The sequence below is a fragment of the Chelonia mydas genome, chromosome 1 (assembly GCF_015237465.2).
Source record: "Chelonia mydas isolate rCheMyd1 chromosome 1, rCheMyd1.pri.v2, whole genome shotgun sequence".
Taxonomy (NCBI): Eukaryota; Metazoa; Chordata; order Testudines; family Cheloniidae; genus Chelonia; species Chelonia mydas.
Window position 1 is genome coordinate 175,388,862 of NC_057849.1, and position 18,183 is coordinate 175,407,044.

An 18,183-nucleotide genomic window follows, 5' to 3' on the forward strand; every position below is an offset into this window, starting at 1 on the left:
ACGTACACACCAGCTGTAGTCATCAAAAGATACTTTAATGTTCTGCCAGGTATGGCTGAGGTTGGTGTGAATAAGGCATGCTACACACAGCACCACCTAGTGAGTGAATATAATAAAGTTTAGCATTCCATTACAGGGACTGCCACACCATCTATACTCACTCCCTCGTCTTTCATCCAGTACAGAATCTGGCCCTATTTCTTTCTATGGAATCATCTCCATATATAAATAAATATAAATATATATATTTCCATATATCTAAAAATTGAATGAAGGTAAAACTGTGACTAAGAACACAGTAGACCCAGATCTTCAAATACTCAGTTTTCTGTTCACTCAGCTTTCCAGCTCTGTGCCACACGCTGCAGTCTCTGTGCCAGCAGAAGGCTATGAAATAGAACTATCGATACAGGTCTAACTTATGAATGCCTCTGCACTATTATGGGGGCAGGGGAAAACAAGAGGGGCAAGGAGCATCTCTCTTTCACACACACAACGAGATATTTCGGCTGTATGTATCTCTGGAGAGCGAAGGGAATAGGTGCCAGCTAAGGACTGCCCAAAGGGGCATGTCCAGGAAGGGAAGAGTCATAAAAACGGTTCTACTCCCCTTTGCACCAGACAGCGCTGGGATGAGAGCAACATGGGGGCATTTTCTGTACCTTTGCTACAGATGCAGCAAATATTGCTGCTCTCCATTTTATTCAGAAGCCATGAAGGCATTGTACTTCCAGGAAGCCTCAACTGAGCTGTTCTCTTCTTTTCCCTTCCACCGCCACTCTCTAAAGAGTACATACCTTCCTGAAAGAAGAATACATCAGCCATTAAAATGTTAAGCAGTCCTAGATATCTCTTTCTGACCATGCTAATAAAAGATTCTTGGGAGCCAGTCCCAGAGCAGCTTGCATGATGCAGGTACAGAGGGCGCGTGCACACACAGCAAGGAGACAGCACAGTCCATATCCAGCACAACTTTCTACATACATCTTCACCATTGCTTCACCCCAAGATTGCAATCTGGCATGTGATTTGTGTGGAGTGGGTGTGGCCACAGGAGAGCTGTCTTATACGGGTATGCAGTGTCCATTAAGTTGAAAGATAGTTACTCATGAACCCTTAGTCCTGGTCTATGCTAGAAAGTTAGTTTGACATAATTAGGTAGCTCAGGGGTGTGAAAAATCATTGAATTCTTTCAATAACCTAGTGCTGTCTACACAGGGAGTTAGGTCAAATTCTTCTGTCAGCCTAGCTGCTGCCTCTCAGGGAGATAGATTACCAATGCAGATGGGAGAACCCATCTGGGTAGCATCTACACTGAAGCTCTACAGCAACACAGCTGTGCCACTGTAGTATTTTAAGTGTAGAAAAGCCCTTAGAAATGGAACAGTGTGAGCTAAAGAAACAAGTGCCATCCTGGAAACCAGCAGCTCCACCTCACTACAATCCAGACTGCTCTACCACTGACTTGCTGTGTGGCCTTTGGGGACATGGGAAAAACAGTTAACAACTCACAGGTATGTTGTGCTAATCAAGGGTATGATCATTAATATCTTTCTATTCATTTTAATGGGGTTTCGATTGAGCCCCATTCCTTAACATTTGTTAAGTGCTTTTGGCTGCTTAAATAGGAGACAATAGAGACATATTACTTATTAGTATATGCACTGGTTGGTAGTGAGTAAAAAAAGGAGTAGAACTACCACTTGCTTATGTTGTATGCAGTGTTATGGCTGAGTTGATCCCAGGATATTAGAGAAACAAGAAGGGTGAGGTAATAGAAGTTGGTCCAAAAAGGATATTAGCTTGCTTGCTTACTTGTTTATCATTGTGTTGCTATACGTTTATGTCTCTTTATTTTAGCCAGTACAAGATCTGGGTGTAATTTTGCTCTGTAATATATTAAAAACTTGCTTTTCAGTTAGATATCTATGTTCCTATCTCAGGCAGCCAACAGTTCTTTTCCTCTGACATTTTTTATACTAAGATCAGTGTTTAACAGTCAATGATCATCATTTTATTCTTTCAGTTCTATTAAGATTAAAAATGTTATCAAACAGCACATGCATACACTTCATAGCACTACTATTTTCAGCCTAATTTACTTTTTTAATTAGAAAGCGCCACAGTTAATCACAGCAATGGGCTAATTTCTGGCCACAATATAATCCTTGGCACTAATTTTGATAAAGATTTCTAATTACATTGCCAATGTGGCAGCTTAAAAATCTCCGCAGTTATACATTTGTTTTCATATGAGTCAGGCATACTATACACAGCAAAGAACATTTTTCCTGTAATATTTTTATACCACACAACTTTACTCAATATACTGAATTTTATACATTAAGCTTAAAAATTATACCTCCACATTTAGGTGTACCAGATGGAGTACAGTATCTATTTAAATATCAGACCAAATGTGTCTGCTTTCTTGGGAACTGTATACAGTGCTTCCAGAAAGATGGACTTTTTAAAGTAGTAATTTCCCCCCTCCTCCCTATGTCTAAATTTTATCGCAATTTCCAAAGCAGGAATAATGATTTACAGTATGTAATTTCAGACTGAACTCTGTATAACAATACCTAGCTTTTATGTACCATTTTTTTTAGCCAAAAGTGCTTTTACAAGGAGGTCAGTATCATGATCCCCATTTAAAAGATGGGGAAACTGGTGCACAGAGGAAAATGACTTGCCCACAGTCTGCGCTAGGGTGAGGATTTGAACCCAGGGCTCAGTCACAGTCCAGTGCTCTAGACGCTTGTCCATACTTCCTAAGGGCTTCTCTACATGGCAAGTTAATACATGGCAAGTTGGGGTGTGAATCTACAGTGTATTAACTAATTCTGTGAACTCTGCTACCATGCACTAGAAGTTCCACAGCACTTACTGCGCTTGTAGCAGTATCTACGTGGGATGTTACTACAGTGGGCTTGCTATGCAACTTCACACCCTGGCTTGCAGTGCACTAATATCACATGTAGACAAGCCCTGAGTGTCTTTGGCCTCCTTTTGCTCATCTTGATCTGTAAATCCAAATTCAGCTGAGCATCTAAAATTGGTAAATTGCCTATGTATCCCAAAAGTCCTCCTTGGTATCTGGATATGCCAGGAACACAAGTGAAAATATCCAGTGTTCACACTAAAACATTAAAAACACTTGCCACTTTGTCTACAGATTTCAAAGTGCTTAACAGAGATGGGTATTAGCCCCATTTTACAGAGAGGGTAACTGAGGCACAGACAGGTTAACTGGACACACAGGGTATGATTCCCAGGTTAAGGAGCCATACCCATGCTAGCACTGATCGAGCTAGCATGTTAAAAATAGAATGTAGCTGCGGCAGCGAGAGCGGTGGAAGGAGCTTGTTACCTCAGATACGTGCCTAGCATCTTGGACAACTAGGTAGTCGGGGTGGCTATCCCCTCCTGCTGCTGAGGCTACACTCAAGTTTTGGCATGCGGTCTTGCTCAGAGCTAGCACAGGTACACGTTATTGAGCAGGGAATTACATCCACAGCTCAAAATGTAGATGTACCTGTTGTGAGCTGGTGATGGTGTTTTGGTGCATGTCTCTAAGTTCATCCCTCTAGATCACCACTGCCTGTGAGGTTGATATATAAGGGGTGTGTGTTTAGCCAGTATTATACCTTGGTTTTGATTTCAGTATCCTGGATGTGTTTGACAGCATTATGCTTTCAATATACAATCGCTGTTTTTCCAACAACACACAAGTGGACATGGATTTCAACATGTGATGCATGTGTTTCTAAAGGTAAGCATCTTCCCCACCAGCATGCAAGTTGAGAGCAGACCATGTATATCAAGTGTTAGTCTGGAGACCATTATAAACCATTCAGACGTGGCCTACTTACATTGTAAGTAAGATAAACCTTTAACTGCAGTGGCACTATTGCCCAATGCAATATTTTACTATTTCAACAAAACTGGACGCAGAATCAACTGTAGTTGTACAAGGGACAAAATTTTCTCCCCATGAATAGCAACGGCAAATGAAAGCTCAGGATTGCTCATGGCCACTTTTCACTTCGCACTCTGGAAAGACAAAATGAAGTTTACACAATGTACACAATTAAATAGAAAATATTTGAAAGCAGCATGAGTTGCAGATGAACTAAAACAGATATGGTGAATACATTATTGCCAGAGAAAATTTTCACATGTTCATGTTTCTAAGAGAATCCATCTCTCCACCTCTCTTATGTTATACCTGAGAACTGTAGAGAAAGGACCAGCAGAAGCCTGCCTGAATTTTTTGAAATGGTACAAAATTACAAGTACAATATAGCTGTGTCAGGCACTCCTGAATTTATTTGTTCTCAATTTAGTGTGTGTCTAATAATAAACCTCTCACATCCATAGAACAATCATATGAAATAACTTACCAAGGCAAGTAAATCATCATTTAAGATTTGTCACTTACTTCACCTCCGAAGCCTCACAAACATTTTCCATTATTTTAAAATACTCCTTCACTTTCCCTCCAGATGCATGCACTTAAGAGCTGAAAGAATGAATTAATGTTAACATTCATGTGAAAACAGACAACATTATGGTCATGTTTAACTTCCTTTTCGATCCCTTCTTCTATCCCTGGCAGGTTTTAAAGCAATTTTATTGACAGATGCTTCTGAGGCATCAGAGTTGAAAAGTAAAATAAAAATACCCAACAACAACAACATGCTATGTTTCCTTATTAGATGCTATTTTCAGGTCTTCTAATAATTAGAATATAGAACACATCAAAATGTAATATTTATTTCTTTACTAATGGAATATTTCTTATTAGAATGACAGATTCCCATTTTACATTTCCTCAGGCTTTTCCCAATGGAATTTCAAATCCTTATTTCTAGACATTCTAACTTTAATCATGTTCATTTCTATTCTGTGATCAGAATATAAATGACTTCTCTTCAACCCAGGCATATAAAGAACTACATTTTTCCTCTGCCTCGCTAGTCAAGCTTCTCATTCTGTCAATCCATCCTCCTAGGATAACAATGGCTCAAGTTTGTTGTAGAGATGGGGCTGTGGAATGGTTTATACAGCGAACTGTTGTAAGTATTCCTGCAAGCATTCATGGACTTCCAAAATCTGAGGTACCAGACACCCCATGTAAAGCAGACAGACATTTGTCCTTTCACTCTGTTACCTCATCACCATAAATCTTATACGGTTTCATCTTTTCCTTGGAGGCGTGGTTTACACTAGCTTTTCTGTATTTTCACTTGTGTTGAAATAGAATTTCAGAAGTACTTTTCTCCAGCTATTGGATAATCTCAATTATTTAAATGTCAGCTACAACACATCCCTCTTCTTTAAATGTTGTAAGTAGTTTAGCGTTCCCTAAAGATAACAGATTTGCAGTTCTGAATACAGAAATCCTCTGGCTGTGCACAGAAGAGCTACAACGTTTGGAGCAGAAACTTTCCTTCACTATCTTATCAAAGTACTTCAAACGCTAACCTATAGGGGTCATATTTAAGGGTGATAACCAAGTTTCTATACCTACTCATTTTTGACCTCACTGTAGATGCTAACCATGATAGCCAGGTTGTGATGGATATATGCATGTGCCATCTGGAAACTAGAGTGACGCCACCAATCCATCTCAGATTAGTAAGATAATAGTTATCAAATACTACTAACTGTAAGCAATGACCAGTTTGGGCCAGTGCTAGAGGTGAAAGCAAGGGTGCTGAAACAGTTTGTACAGTGGGGATGCTGAGAACCAAACTGTAAACCTGTGTATGATGGAAACCACTTCAAGCCAGGGGGTGAGGCAGCACCCGCAGCACCTATGAGTAAAAGTCTCCATTTCCTTTTATTCTCCTGTTTTTCTTTTCACATAGCTGGGAAGTCTGACTGACGCTGGGCTTCAGTATAAGACATTTAGAGGCAGACTGAGCCCCTTAATCACAATGGTGAACAGATACTCCATGATTTCAAGTAGGAACACTTGTGGAAATAAATTGGTCACCTGTGTGAGTAAGGGATTCACATTCTAGTTGCTCAGGAAGTGACATACAGCACTGCTTCATTAACCTCATAAAACAAATGTACATTGCCTACACAGTCTGCTAGAGCTGTGAATTGCTGCATATTTGTAATATACATATATTTAGCATTCTGAAAAAAGGAAGAGCAGAGTATGCTAAATTCTGCTCTCATCTACATTGGTGTGTACCTAGATTAAGTGCATTCAGTTCTTTGTATTTCCTACAGATTTACACTGGTTTAGCAAAGCAGAATTACAGCAGTCCATAATATTGTGTGTTATGTGGTTGAAGGTTTCAGAGAACTGAGTCAATCAGTCCCAAATTCTGCCCTTCTTTTTAGAGTGCCAAATGCAAAACTGAAGCAATTCAACAAGGTATGAAAGTACAGCCGTATGTTGTAGACAAACTCAGTCTCTTTTGACATTATTGAAGCAAGATGTCCCATCCCTAAAATACTCCATACTGCAGCACGATGTGTAATCAGACTCTCCTACACCAAGCAATGGGGAATTTTGAGAACTGATGAATACTATGTGCACGTTCACATGTCATCAGTGCAAAGTTATTTAGCAGAATTCTTCCTGTAATTGCAAATACTGGGAATGTTCAGTGGTCCTCAAAAACTCAGACTTCCAATTGGTTGATGATGGGTTCTGTAACCGGTGTACAATGAGCCGTGTAATACTGCAGCACACATGAGCATCTCCTGGAATTCTCAGCCTCCACCAGAAGGTTTGAGAGGGTTGGGGGGTTCATGACAATACCTAAACTTTTGGATCGATGCATTTCACTTTTGTTGCATTGACACGTGGCACATGTCTACCAATCCTAGACACAGAAGGTGAATGGATGTTTTAAATGTAAATGGAGCGAAAACAAACAAACAAAAAAGAATTTGCAGAGATAACCATATTGAGGAATCGAATCTGGAATTAACCAATTATTTGGTGTCACCCTGGAAGAAACAGGTTAAGACTATCTGAAATGTCTTTCCCAGTTACAAAACTTCTGCGATCTAACCCATTTTCCTGAAATTCCCCTGCATTGTCTAACCAATCAGCAGTACGCTCAAAAAGTTAAGAAAAAGGAATGAGTCTTCAAGTTTTAACAGCGTACAACAGTGGATAACATGCTGTGGCAATTAACGCTTTTTTAACCAGAGTCTTCCTTTCTGCAGCACTAAAGAGGGTTGCAGTCAGTACCTCTGCTGCCTCAAGAAATAGTGCATCTACACAGCAACTGGGGGGTGCTCCCCAGCACAGGCAGGCAGACACACAGGCTCTGCTCAAACCAGCATGGTTAAAATACCAGTGTGGCCATGGTAGCACAGATGGGCCGCTTGACCTAAGCACTTGAGTACAAGCCTGCCCAATCTCCTGGGTATGTATTCTGATAGCTGGCCTGTGCTGCCATGGCCACGTTACTATTTTTAGTGAACTAGATCAAGCAGAGATAGTGCATGTCTGGTCCACCTACTCTGGGAAGCACCCTCCCAGCTGCTGTGTTGACAGATCCTTAGAGCGGTCTACAGCTGTGTCCTCCTAAACTGGGGGTATGTCTATACTTAAACACTACAGCAGCTCAACTGCACCACTGTAGTGCTTCACTACCTACTCTGATGGCAGGTATTCATCTTTCAGCAGAGGTAATCCACCTCCCTGAGAATTCTTCCATTGACTTAGCACTGTCTATACAGGGGTTCTGTTGGCATAAAGAAACTTTTCAAAACTGTGCTATACAATAAAAACACCTGCCTCTTACCTCATCCTACATGCTGGCTATGTAGTCTGCATTCTCCAACAGGGACTTCTTGTATTTGTGACACAGAACAGAGTTCAAGACATTCAGCACTGATTGTTTGGAGAACACATTTTTAGAAAAAAAGGCAGATAGCCTTTAAGAAGGTGATATAATCTCCATTATTTCAGTAATCTAAAACTGAACTATGAACTAAGTGCAACAGTGTGTTTTTACCATCACCGAGCTGGAAAAGGATGTGACTCCAATTGGGATAAACATCCCTCTTTAGCAAACCATCTAGGGGGAGGTTTTCAAAGGCACAAATGGCAGTTAGGTGCCTCACTTCCACTGAGAACTTGTGAGGACAACCCAGCTCCACGCTCCCTACATCCAAATATAAAGATATATAAAGAAATATAAAGATGTCAAACTCTGAAAGTAATTTCTAAGCCAAAATGACTGTCACCTTCCTTTGATGGTCAAAGACAACTTGTCTGTTTAAGGTGGAGAGTAGTACTTAGCACTTGGATAATGGCAAAAGATATTATACCTCCTCCCACCTGGTGGACTCTTGTATTACACCATGCATGGCAGTAATGAAGACAGATTCATGCTATTTATTTACTGACACTGACAAGAGTACCAATATTTTATCACTAAGGTCTTGGTTTTCAGCCTCAGACAACCAGTCAATTAAAAAAAGAGTTTAAATAACATTGGTAGACTGGTTGAAATCAACAAAAGCCAGGAAGTTCTAGTCGATGCTGACAATCCATCCTTAACTCATTCCTGAGTGGAAAAAATATAGCAGAGTGACAGTTTGTCTATACATAAGAGTTGTACCACTTTAACGACATAATTACAGTTAAAGCAATGCAACCCCATCCAGTGTGGACACAATTACAGTTGTATAAATGAGTTTATGCTGGTATTCCTCTTCCTTTAAGGGCAAAAAAAAGCTATAACTATATTGGCACAGCATTTTTATAACAAAATAACTGTGCTCACACTAGCTTTTTACTGGTACAACTATATCAGTACAACAAAATCACCGTACTACCCAAAATAGCTAAACTGGTAAAATTTTAAGTGTAAACCAGGCCTTAGTTACACTGATGTTGGGACAACCTTAGGCCCTGACCACTACACATATGAGTAAAGTTACCCACATGTTTTAGTGTTCACAGGATCAGAGCCTTAAATATGAAATTCCTGACCTTTTAACTAAGCTTTCACATTATTTGCCTTGATGTATGTCGTTATTCTTTATCAACGATCAGTTAAGGGCAAGATCATCTTTCTTACTGCAAAGTCAGCCTTCTTTGCTGGGGTAAACACTTGCCGTATTTAAGCTTTTAGAGCTGAGTAAGGCCTGTTTTAAATGCATATTATTTACCCATTAATAGAAGAGTCACTGCCAAGATGTTCAGAACCAAGTCTGAATTTGCTTTTAGCCTCCAACAATTCCGCCTCCACCCCGAGTGCTGATCCCACTGAAAATTTTGCAGTATCACCCTTACTAACCTTATACACTGGTCTTTGATGCTGCACTGTAGCAAACAGCTTCTTGAAATCCAAGTAGATTATGTCTACTGCTTCACTCTGGTCAGCTGTCATTGTCATTTCCTTGAAGAAATTAATCAGATTTGTTCAGCGTGACCTCTCCTTTAACTAGCTTTGAGCTACCTAAGTCTGTACCTGTTCAAGTGTTCTCCTATTTTGTTCCTATTCAGTTAGTTTGGAACCTCTCCGAGGTCTGAAGTTAAGCTTTGATCCCATCCTAAATATGACTATCACCTTAACTTCTCTCCATTCCCTGGTCTCTTGTTCCCATTACCTTCCCAGCAGGGAGTTAAAAATCTGCCAATAGTTCTTTTATTTCATCTTTTAGTATTAACTGCGGGATGAAGTCCCTTCTGCTTCGGCAATTCCTCAGTCATTCACCTATTTTTTGGATGTTCTGACCAGTTTCAGGTCTATCCTCTCCCCCAATCCTTTGAATTTTCTGCATCAATGTTCACTAGCAATATGTAACCCTCAAATAGTCAGTGCTACCATTTCTATAAGTTACCTTTATTGTGGTTTTTGATCTCTCATTTCTCTTTTGCTTTATTTACGAAAACAATTTCTTTAAACAAAAAAAAGCCTTTTTAATTTGGGAAATCCTTCTTTCATTTTAAAGACTTGTCATCTAGTCCAGTGATTCTCAACCTAAGACTTCCAAAGGGGTCCACACCTCCATTTGAATTTTTTTAAGGGTCCACAAATGAAAAAGGGTTCAGAACCACTGGTCTAGTAACTTTCAGGCCATATTCTCAAAGTTATTTACTCCCACTGACCTCAATGAAAGTTAGGTAGTGTAACAAGGTGGGATTCCTTCACCCTGCACTCCTAGCAGCAAACCATCATTGCACACTCCCATAGCAAGTCGAACACCATGTGCTTTATTTACAGCATACTATACAAGTGCTTGTTCCCCCGACACAAAGCCTTACTTTCTCCCCAGGTACCCGTTAGAGGAAGGAGAGATGTCTCCTCCTTGAGATCCTGAGCTTTACTCACTTGTTGGCTTGCCTCTCTAGCTTCCCCATCTCTCTTTTAACTGTCCTCAGCTGACAAGCTGGAGCACCTCGTAATTGGTTAGTCACCTGCTGCTTAATCAAGTATCTCCTCAGTTTGGCCTACATGGGAATGTTTACAAACTGCATGAGGGGTGAGTCAGCCTTAAGCTACTCACACTCTCACAGGTGCCTAAATATCTCTGAAGATCAGGGCCTGAAAGTTCCTGTGCTAAGGTTGTATGTACTTGTTATACACAGAACCAGTAGTGATGCTTAGAGTGAAGGTTACCTAACACTTTCCATTATAACCCATTGCTTTTAATTCTTTATACTTTTCAAAAATTTTAGCAATTCTGGCCTACACTTTCCATGCTTGGTCTCTGCCTCAAGCTGAATGGATTTTGTTGGAAATTTTGAGCAAAAATGGTACAAGTATTTCCATGAATAAAATGAGTGGGAAAAAAAGAAGTATTTTTGCCACTGTTAACCTTTTTCTAGTCTTTCTGTTTTTGTTGTTCTGCTCTAACACCTCCCTGATTTTGAGTAGAAAGTTAAAATTTGGCAAGAGGATGGCCCAAAAATATTAGAGATATCTTTCACAATCCCACTGAAAATTCATCCAGATTTGGCTGAGTTATAAAATATAAATTATCACAATGTGTACCTGTAGTAGAACCAGTTATACACTTGATCATTTTCTGAATGTTCCAACTCTGGTGGCCCAAACTTCTAGACCCCATTCAGCCTTCTGCATCTTAAACACATACATAGTTAAAACTCCACCTAGGACACTGACTGAATTGATCCTCCCCTTGCTCCTCCTTTCCCCACCATGACAACGTTCTGTGGCAAAATGAAGATGCCCTGAGCTGGAAGCTGGGAGGCCATAAACCTTAGTTTCATCTTTTCCTCTGACTAGTGTAATAATTCTGTGCAATTCAAATCTGTAATTAAGTCTGGCCATATCCCTATCCTAGGTGGAAGACAAGTATAATTCTCCCAGTTTTACATATAGAGCAACTGAAAATATCAGAGGTTGTACAAGGTCACATATAGCAGAGCTGTGAGTAGAACATCCATTCATCCACCTGACCATGCTACCTCTCACAAAGAAGAGGCAAAGCCTTCATGTGATTTTTGTAGCAATATCATTGGCTCGTAGCACAACAGTCTTGGAAATATTTGTCAGACCAGTGTAGGGAGCCATGGAACAACCGCTTCCCAGGTCATGTTCCCTGGCAATCCTGTAGAAATATCATAGAAGCCAGTGGAAAGTAAGTCTGCTTGAACTTCCCTGCTGCACCTCTTTGGAAAGAGAACTTTCCCCCAAATGCTCCACAATCCTTTGCACGAGCTGCAGTAACAAAAAGCAGGCTATAGCAAATGGCATAAAAGGTTTGGGGAAAACAGCAAACCCTAAAGTGCTCACTGCAGACAATGAGACAGTTACAGATGCAGACATTTCTTTGGTAGGGAATGCAGAGGCAGAAATTTCCCCTGAGAGGAGCTGAGCACCTGACTGAATACCTGAAATTCCATTTGATTTTAATGGGAGTTGCAGATGATAACTGAGTGCTCAACACTTCACAGAATATGGCCTGTGGTTTCCTCGCTACTATTTACCTGTTTACCATGATACAGCTACTTTCCTCCTCATATTGGATGACCCCCTTCCAGCTAGACACTCTTTTGTCATATTCATCACTTGAGACGTTTTACACTTGAACCTTTCTCCTTAAATGCTGTGCTGGCAACTAGCCCTGAAAGTGTACAAAAATGATGCTCAACAAAGTGGAATTCTAAACACCTGTAATCCTTTTCTGCAGCCCTCACTAGCAAAGCAGGATATTATGCATCAAGAGCCAAACCCTAGTCATGCAAGTTGTCGCACTGATGTTACTTGTAAAGCAAGCAGGCTTCCGCTTTGGTCTGGTATGTAAGATAACTCACTGTTCTCACTCAACTACAATACCTAGGTACAAGGGTTAAAGTGGCAGCCTTGGCTGTGAAGTTCTCTCCCTTTGTTAGGTTAAGACTCAGTTTAATTCTTATGCTGTAGAATGCTTTTTGTGTGAATTCTATAATATATTGGGAGAACAGCTACAGAGAGATGGGGAAAAAGCTATAGAGGACATAATAGAGAGACAAGAATGTTAATTCTTACAGAGAGCCTTGGAAGCTTGAGTCAGTCTGTGCCACAGTGTTCAGGAGTTCAGCCATGCTCCATTCACTTGTGCAGCTAGTCTCACTATTATGAAGCCTTGTGAAAGCAATTCATTCTTAGGAAGCTTTGCATACAGTTTCCCTCAGGAACAGAAATGAAACCTAGGAGATCTTAGGAAAGCAAAAGGAGCAGCAACAGAATCAAATGGGAAGGCATTCAAAAACGAGCTCTTTTGTGATTTTACCTTTACATTATCTTTGACAAGTTTAAGAGTCTGAGCTGTGTTTCAGATTAGTGGCCTAAGGCAGTGAGAGGAAATTTCACTGTGATCCAACACACACACACACACACACACACACACACACACACATATATATATATAAAAATTGAATTGACAAGGTTGTGTTGCTAATTTACACAGGAATTGCAGCAGCCCACATAGCCTGTTTTTTGATTTAAACAATTTTATAAAATCCTCATTATTGCAGAATTTAACTAGACAGGTGCCCGATAAACAAGAGATATGCAATCTGATATGGAGAAGTGAAATCAAAACTCAATCTGATCAGAATTTCACTGGAGAGAGCTTCTGAAGAAAACCACCAGCATCAAAAAGTTGTGTGTGTATTTTTGATTAGTGGTGCTATTCACAAAATAGGTCAGAAATGACAACTATATTAATAATTATAATTTGATGATACTCTTTGGGACTCTAAGTTTGTCTGGGATTCTCTAGGTTTGTTTGTTGGTTGTTGATTTTAAACACCATCATTGAGAAATTAAAAGACAAAAAAGAAACAATGTTTTGTGCTCCCTCTGCTGGCTTTGAAGCAGTACGTGACTCCAAAACATTATTCCCAAAGCTGTGCTGATTGACAAATCAGTGTCGCTGCATCATAAACAAAAATCTGGGTGTTAAAACCTGCTGTTGTATAAAAGTTGAAATTGTTGTTAAACAACCAAACCAAAAAATAGCTAATTTAAATTTATCTCCATTCAAAACCAGGACAAAATGATGTGTATCTAATAGAAAAGGCCAAATCAGCTAATTTCATGCTTCTTTTGAATTTCAGGACACAATGCAGCAACTATCTACGTATAGAACTTTGAGACAGGGCTGAGGGTACAGGGTTTAGAGTGGATTGGAATTGGGTCTTGCTTTGGGTCACTGGTTAAGTTAATTTACTTTATCATGTGTAGGTGTTAAATTGCTGGGAATGAGATTTTCAAAGGACATGTCTACGCTGCAGCTGGAGGTGCAATTTCCAACTTGGGAAGACATATACACACACTAGCTTTGGTTGAGCTAGTGTGTTAAAAATAACAGTGTAGCCATGGGGCATAGGCAGCAAAACAGGTTAGATACCCCAAGTACAATCCTGTTCAAGCCCGTAGGTCCATACAAGGGCACCTGACCTACAGGCAGAGGTGAAAGTAAGCCGGTATGCCCCGGTACAGCATGCCAGTGCGCTGTACCGGGACCGGCTTTCCCAGACAGCAATTTAAAGCCCAGGGATAGCAGCGGCAGGGCTCTGGCAGGGATTTAAAGGGCCAAGGTGGTTGCGGCTGCCGGAGCCCCAAGCCCTTTAAATCTCCGCCTGAGCCCTGCTGATGAAGCCTTGGGGTAGCGGCGGCGGTGGGGCTCCAGTGGGGATTTATAGATTCATAGATACTAAGGTCAGAAGGGACCATTATAATCATCTAGTCTGACCTCCTGCACAACGCAGGCCACAGAATCTCACCCACCCACTCCTGCGAAAAACCTCACCTATGTCTGAGCTATTGAAGTCCTCAAATCGTGGTTTAAAGACTTCAAGGAGCAGAGAATCCTCCAGCAAGTGACCCGTGCCCCATGCTACAGAGGAAGGCGAAAAACCTCCAGGGCCTCTTCCAATCTGCCCCGGAGGAAAATTCCTTCCCAACCCCAAATATGGCGATCAGCTAAACCCTGAGCATATGGGCAAGATTCACCAGCCAGATACTACAGAAAATTCTTTCCTGGGTAACTCAGATCCCACCCCATCTAACCCCATCATAGGCCATTAGGCCTATTTACCATGAATATTTAAAGATCAATTAATTGCCAAAATCATGTTATCCCATCATACCATCTCCTCCATAAACTTATCGAGTTTAATCTTAAAGCCAGATAGATCTTTTCCCCCCACTGCTTCCCTTCAAAGCCTATTCCAAAACTTCACTCCTCTGATGGTTAGAAACCTTCGTCTAATTTCAAGTCTAAACTTCCCGATGGCCAGTTTATATCCATTTGTTCTTGTGTCCACATTGGTAGTGAGCTTAAATAATTCCTCTCCCTCTCTGGTATTTATCCTTCTGATATATTTATAGAGAGCAATCATATCTCCCCTCAACCTTCTTTTAGTTAGGCTAAACAAGCCAAGCTCCTTGAGTCTCCTTTCATAAGACAAGTTTTCCATTCCTCGGATCATCCTACTAGCCCTTCTCTGTACCTGTTCCAGTTTGAATTCATCCTTCTTAAACATGGGAGACCAGAACTGCACACAGTATTCCAGGTGAGGTCTCACCAGTGCCTTGTATAACGGTACTAACACCTTCTTATCTCTACCGGAAATACCTCGCCTGATGCATCCCAAGACCGCGTTAGCTTTTTTCACAGCCATATCACATTGGCGGCTCATACTCATCCTGTAGTCAAGCAATACTCCAAGGTCCTTCTCCTCCTCTGTTACTTCTAATTAATGCGTCCCCAGCTTATAACTAAAATGCTTGTTATTAATCCCTAAATGCATGACCTTACACTTCTCCCAATTAAATTTCATCCTGTTACTATTACTCCAGTTTACAAGGTCATCCAGATCCTCCTGTATGATATTCTGGTCCTTCTCTAAATTGGCAATACCTCCCAGCTTTGTATCATCCGCAAACTTTATTAGCACACTCCCACTTTTTGTGCCGAGGTCAGTAATAAAAAGATTAAATAAGATTGGTCCCAAAACCGATCCTTGAGGAACTCCACTGGTAACCTCCCTGCAGCCTGACAGTTCACCTTCAGTAGGACCCGCTGTAGTCTCCCCTTTAACCAATTCCTTATCCACCTTTCAATGTTAATATTGATCCCCATCTTTTCCAACTTAACTAATAATTCCCCATGTGGCATGGTATCAAACTCCTTACTGAAATCTAGGTAAATTAGATCCACTGCGTTTCCTTTGTCTAAAAAATCTGTTACTTTCTCAAAAAAGGAGATCAGGTTGGTTTGGCAAGATCTACCTTTTGTAAAACCATGTTGTATTTTGACCCATTTACCATTGACTTCAATGTCCTTAACTACTTTCTCCTTCAAAATTTTTTCCAAGACCTTGCATACTACAGACGTCAAACTAACAGGCCTGTAGTTACCTGGATCACTTTTTTTCCCTTTCTTAAAAATTGGAACTATGTTAGCAATTCTCCAATCATACGGTACAACTCCTGAGTTTACAGATTCATTAAAAATTCTTGCTAATGGGCTTGCAATTTCGGGTGCCAATCCCTTTAATATTCTTGGATGAAGATTGTCTGGGCCCCCTGATTTAGTCCCATTAAGCTGTTTGAGTTTCGCTTCTACCTCAGATATGGTAATATCTACCTCCATACCCTCATTCCCATTTGTCATGCTACCATTATCCTTAAGAACCTCTTTAGCCTTATTAAAGACTGAGGCAAAGTATTTGTTTAGATATTGGGCCATGCCTAGATTATCCTTGACCTCCACTCCATCCTCAGTGTTTAGAGGTCCAACTTCTTCGTTCTTTGTTTTCTTCTTATTTATATGGCTATGGAACCTTTTACTTTTGGTTTTAATTCCCTTTGCAAGGTCCAACTCTACTTGACTTTTATCGTGTCTCACTTTATCCCTACATGTTCTGACCTCAATAAGGTAGCTTTCCTTGCTGATCCCTCCCATCTTCCACTCCATGTATGCTTTCTGCTTTTTCTTAATCACATCTCTGAGATGCTTGCTCATCCAGCTTGGTCTACAACTCCTGCCTATGACTTTTCCCCCCTTTCTTGGGATGCAGGCTTCCAATAGCTTCTGCAGCTTTGATTTAAAGTAATCCCAGGCCTCCTCTACCTTTAGATCCGTAAGTTTTTCAGTCCAATCCACTTCCCTAACTCATTTCCTTAATTTTTGAAAGTCAGCCCTTTTGAAATCAAAAGCCCTAGTTGCATATTTATTTTTGTTAATCTTTCCGTTCAGTTTGAACTGAATTAGCTCATGATCACTTGAATCAAGATTATCCCCTACAACCAATTCTTCTATGAGGTCCTCACTACTCACCAAAACCAAATCTAAAATGGAATCCCCTCTAGTCGGTTCAACAACTACTTGATGAAGGAATCCATCAGCTATCGCTTCTAGGAAAATCTGAGCCCTATTATTATTACTAGCACTTGTCCTCCAGTCTATATCTGGGAAGTTAAAGTCTCCCATGATCACGCAGTTTCCATTAGTATTTACTTTATTAAAAATATTAAAAAGGGCTCTATCCATATCCAAATTAGATCCCGGTGATCTATAGCACACCCCAAGCACTATCCCAGGGGAGGCTCTAATAGTTTTCTTCCCCAGTGTAATTTTTCCCAGACAGACTCTGTCTTATCCATTCCATCGCTTCTTATTTCTTTACATTCTACCTCATCATTGATATACAATGCTACCTTTACCTTTATTTCGGTCTTTCCTAAACAGCACATACCCTTCAATATCTGTAGTCCAGTCATGACTACTATTCCACCATGTTTCTGTTGTCCCTATAATATCCGGTTTCACTTCCTGCACCAGTAGCTCTAGTTCCTCCTTTTTGTTACCTAGGCTCCTCGCATTGGTGTACAAATATCTTAATTTTTGCTGTTTGGCCTTGCTCACATTCTGTACCCTATTAGCCATGGTCACTCTACTGCCAGTATAACCTATTAGACTGGTATCCACACTGCCCTTCCTCTTTATACACATTCTCCTACCCACGGCTGTGTCCTTTCTTACTTTATTTTCTTGCCTCTCAACGCTAAAATCCAGCGTGGAGATTACCCGGACATCTCCCAACCATCTCCCCCAGATTTCTAGTTTAAAGCTCTCTTAATCAGTTGTGCCAGCCTCCATCCTAGAAGTCTATTTCCTTCCTTACTCAGATGAAGTCCATCCCGAGAGAACTGTCCTCTGTCCATGAATGCTTCCCAGTGGCCATACATCCCAAAGCCCTCCTTATAGCACCACTGCCTAAGCCGTCTGTTGATAGTCATAATCTTGTCACACCTTTGTTGCCGTTCTCTAGGAACAGACAGAATCCCACTAAAGATTACCTGAGCCTCAATTTCCTTAAGCGTCTTCCCCAGCCTAGCATAGTCTCCCTTAATACTTTCCAGCGAGAATCTAGCCATATCTTTGTTCCCACATGAAGGATAATTAGGGGATTCTTTCCTGCTCCCTTTAGCGTCCTTTTCAACCTCAGGTCTACAGCCCGTATCTTAGCACCTGGAAGACAGCACACCCTTCTGTTCTCTGGATCAGTTCTGGTTACAGGCCTGTCTATTCTTCTCAGTAAAGAGTCCCCGATCACATCGACCTGCCTTTTCCTGGTGACAGTGCTATTCTCCAGTCTATCCCCTGTTCCCTCTGGCTGCAAGTTCTTTCCATTCCTGTTCTCTCTTGTAATCCTCTACAACCCATCCTGTA

The 18,183-nt window shown here is 40.8% G+C and overlaps 1 long non-coding RNA gene across 1 annotated transcript; it reads right to left on the minus strand.

Moving 5' to 3' along the window:
- Nucleotides 1–4,497: 4,497 nt before the first annotated feature.
- LOC119565232 lies at nucleotides 4,498–12,568 on the minus strand. The gene is made up of 3 exons (XR_005223871.1): nucleotides 12,486–12,568; nucleotides 9,285–9,386; nucleotides 4,498–4,522 (listed from the first exon to the last, which is right to left on the minus strand). It is a non-coding gene; the product is annotated as an uncharacterized LOC119565232 (long non-coding RNA).
- Nucleotides 12,569–18,183: the final 5,615 nt, after the last annotated feature.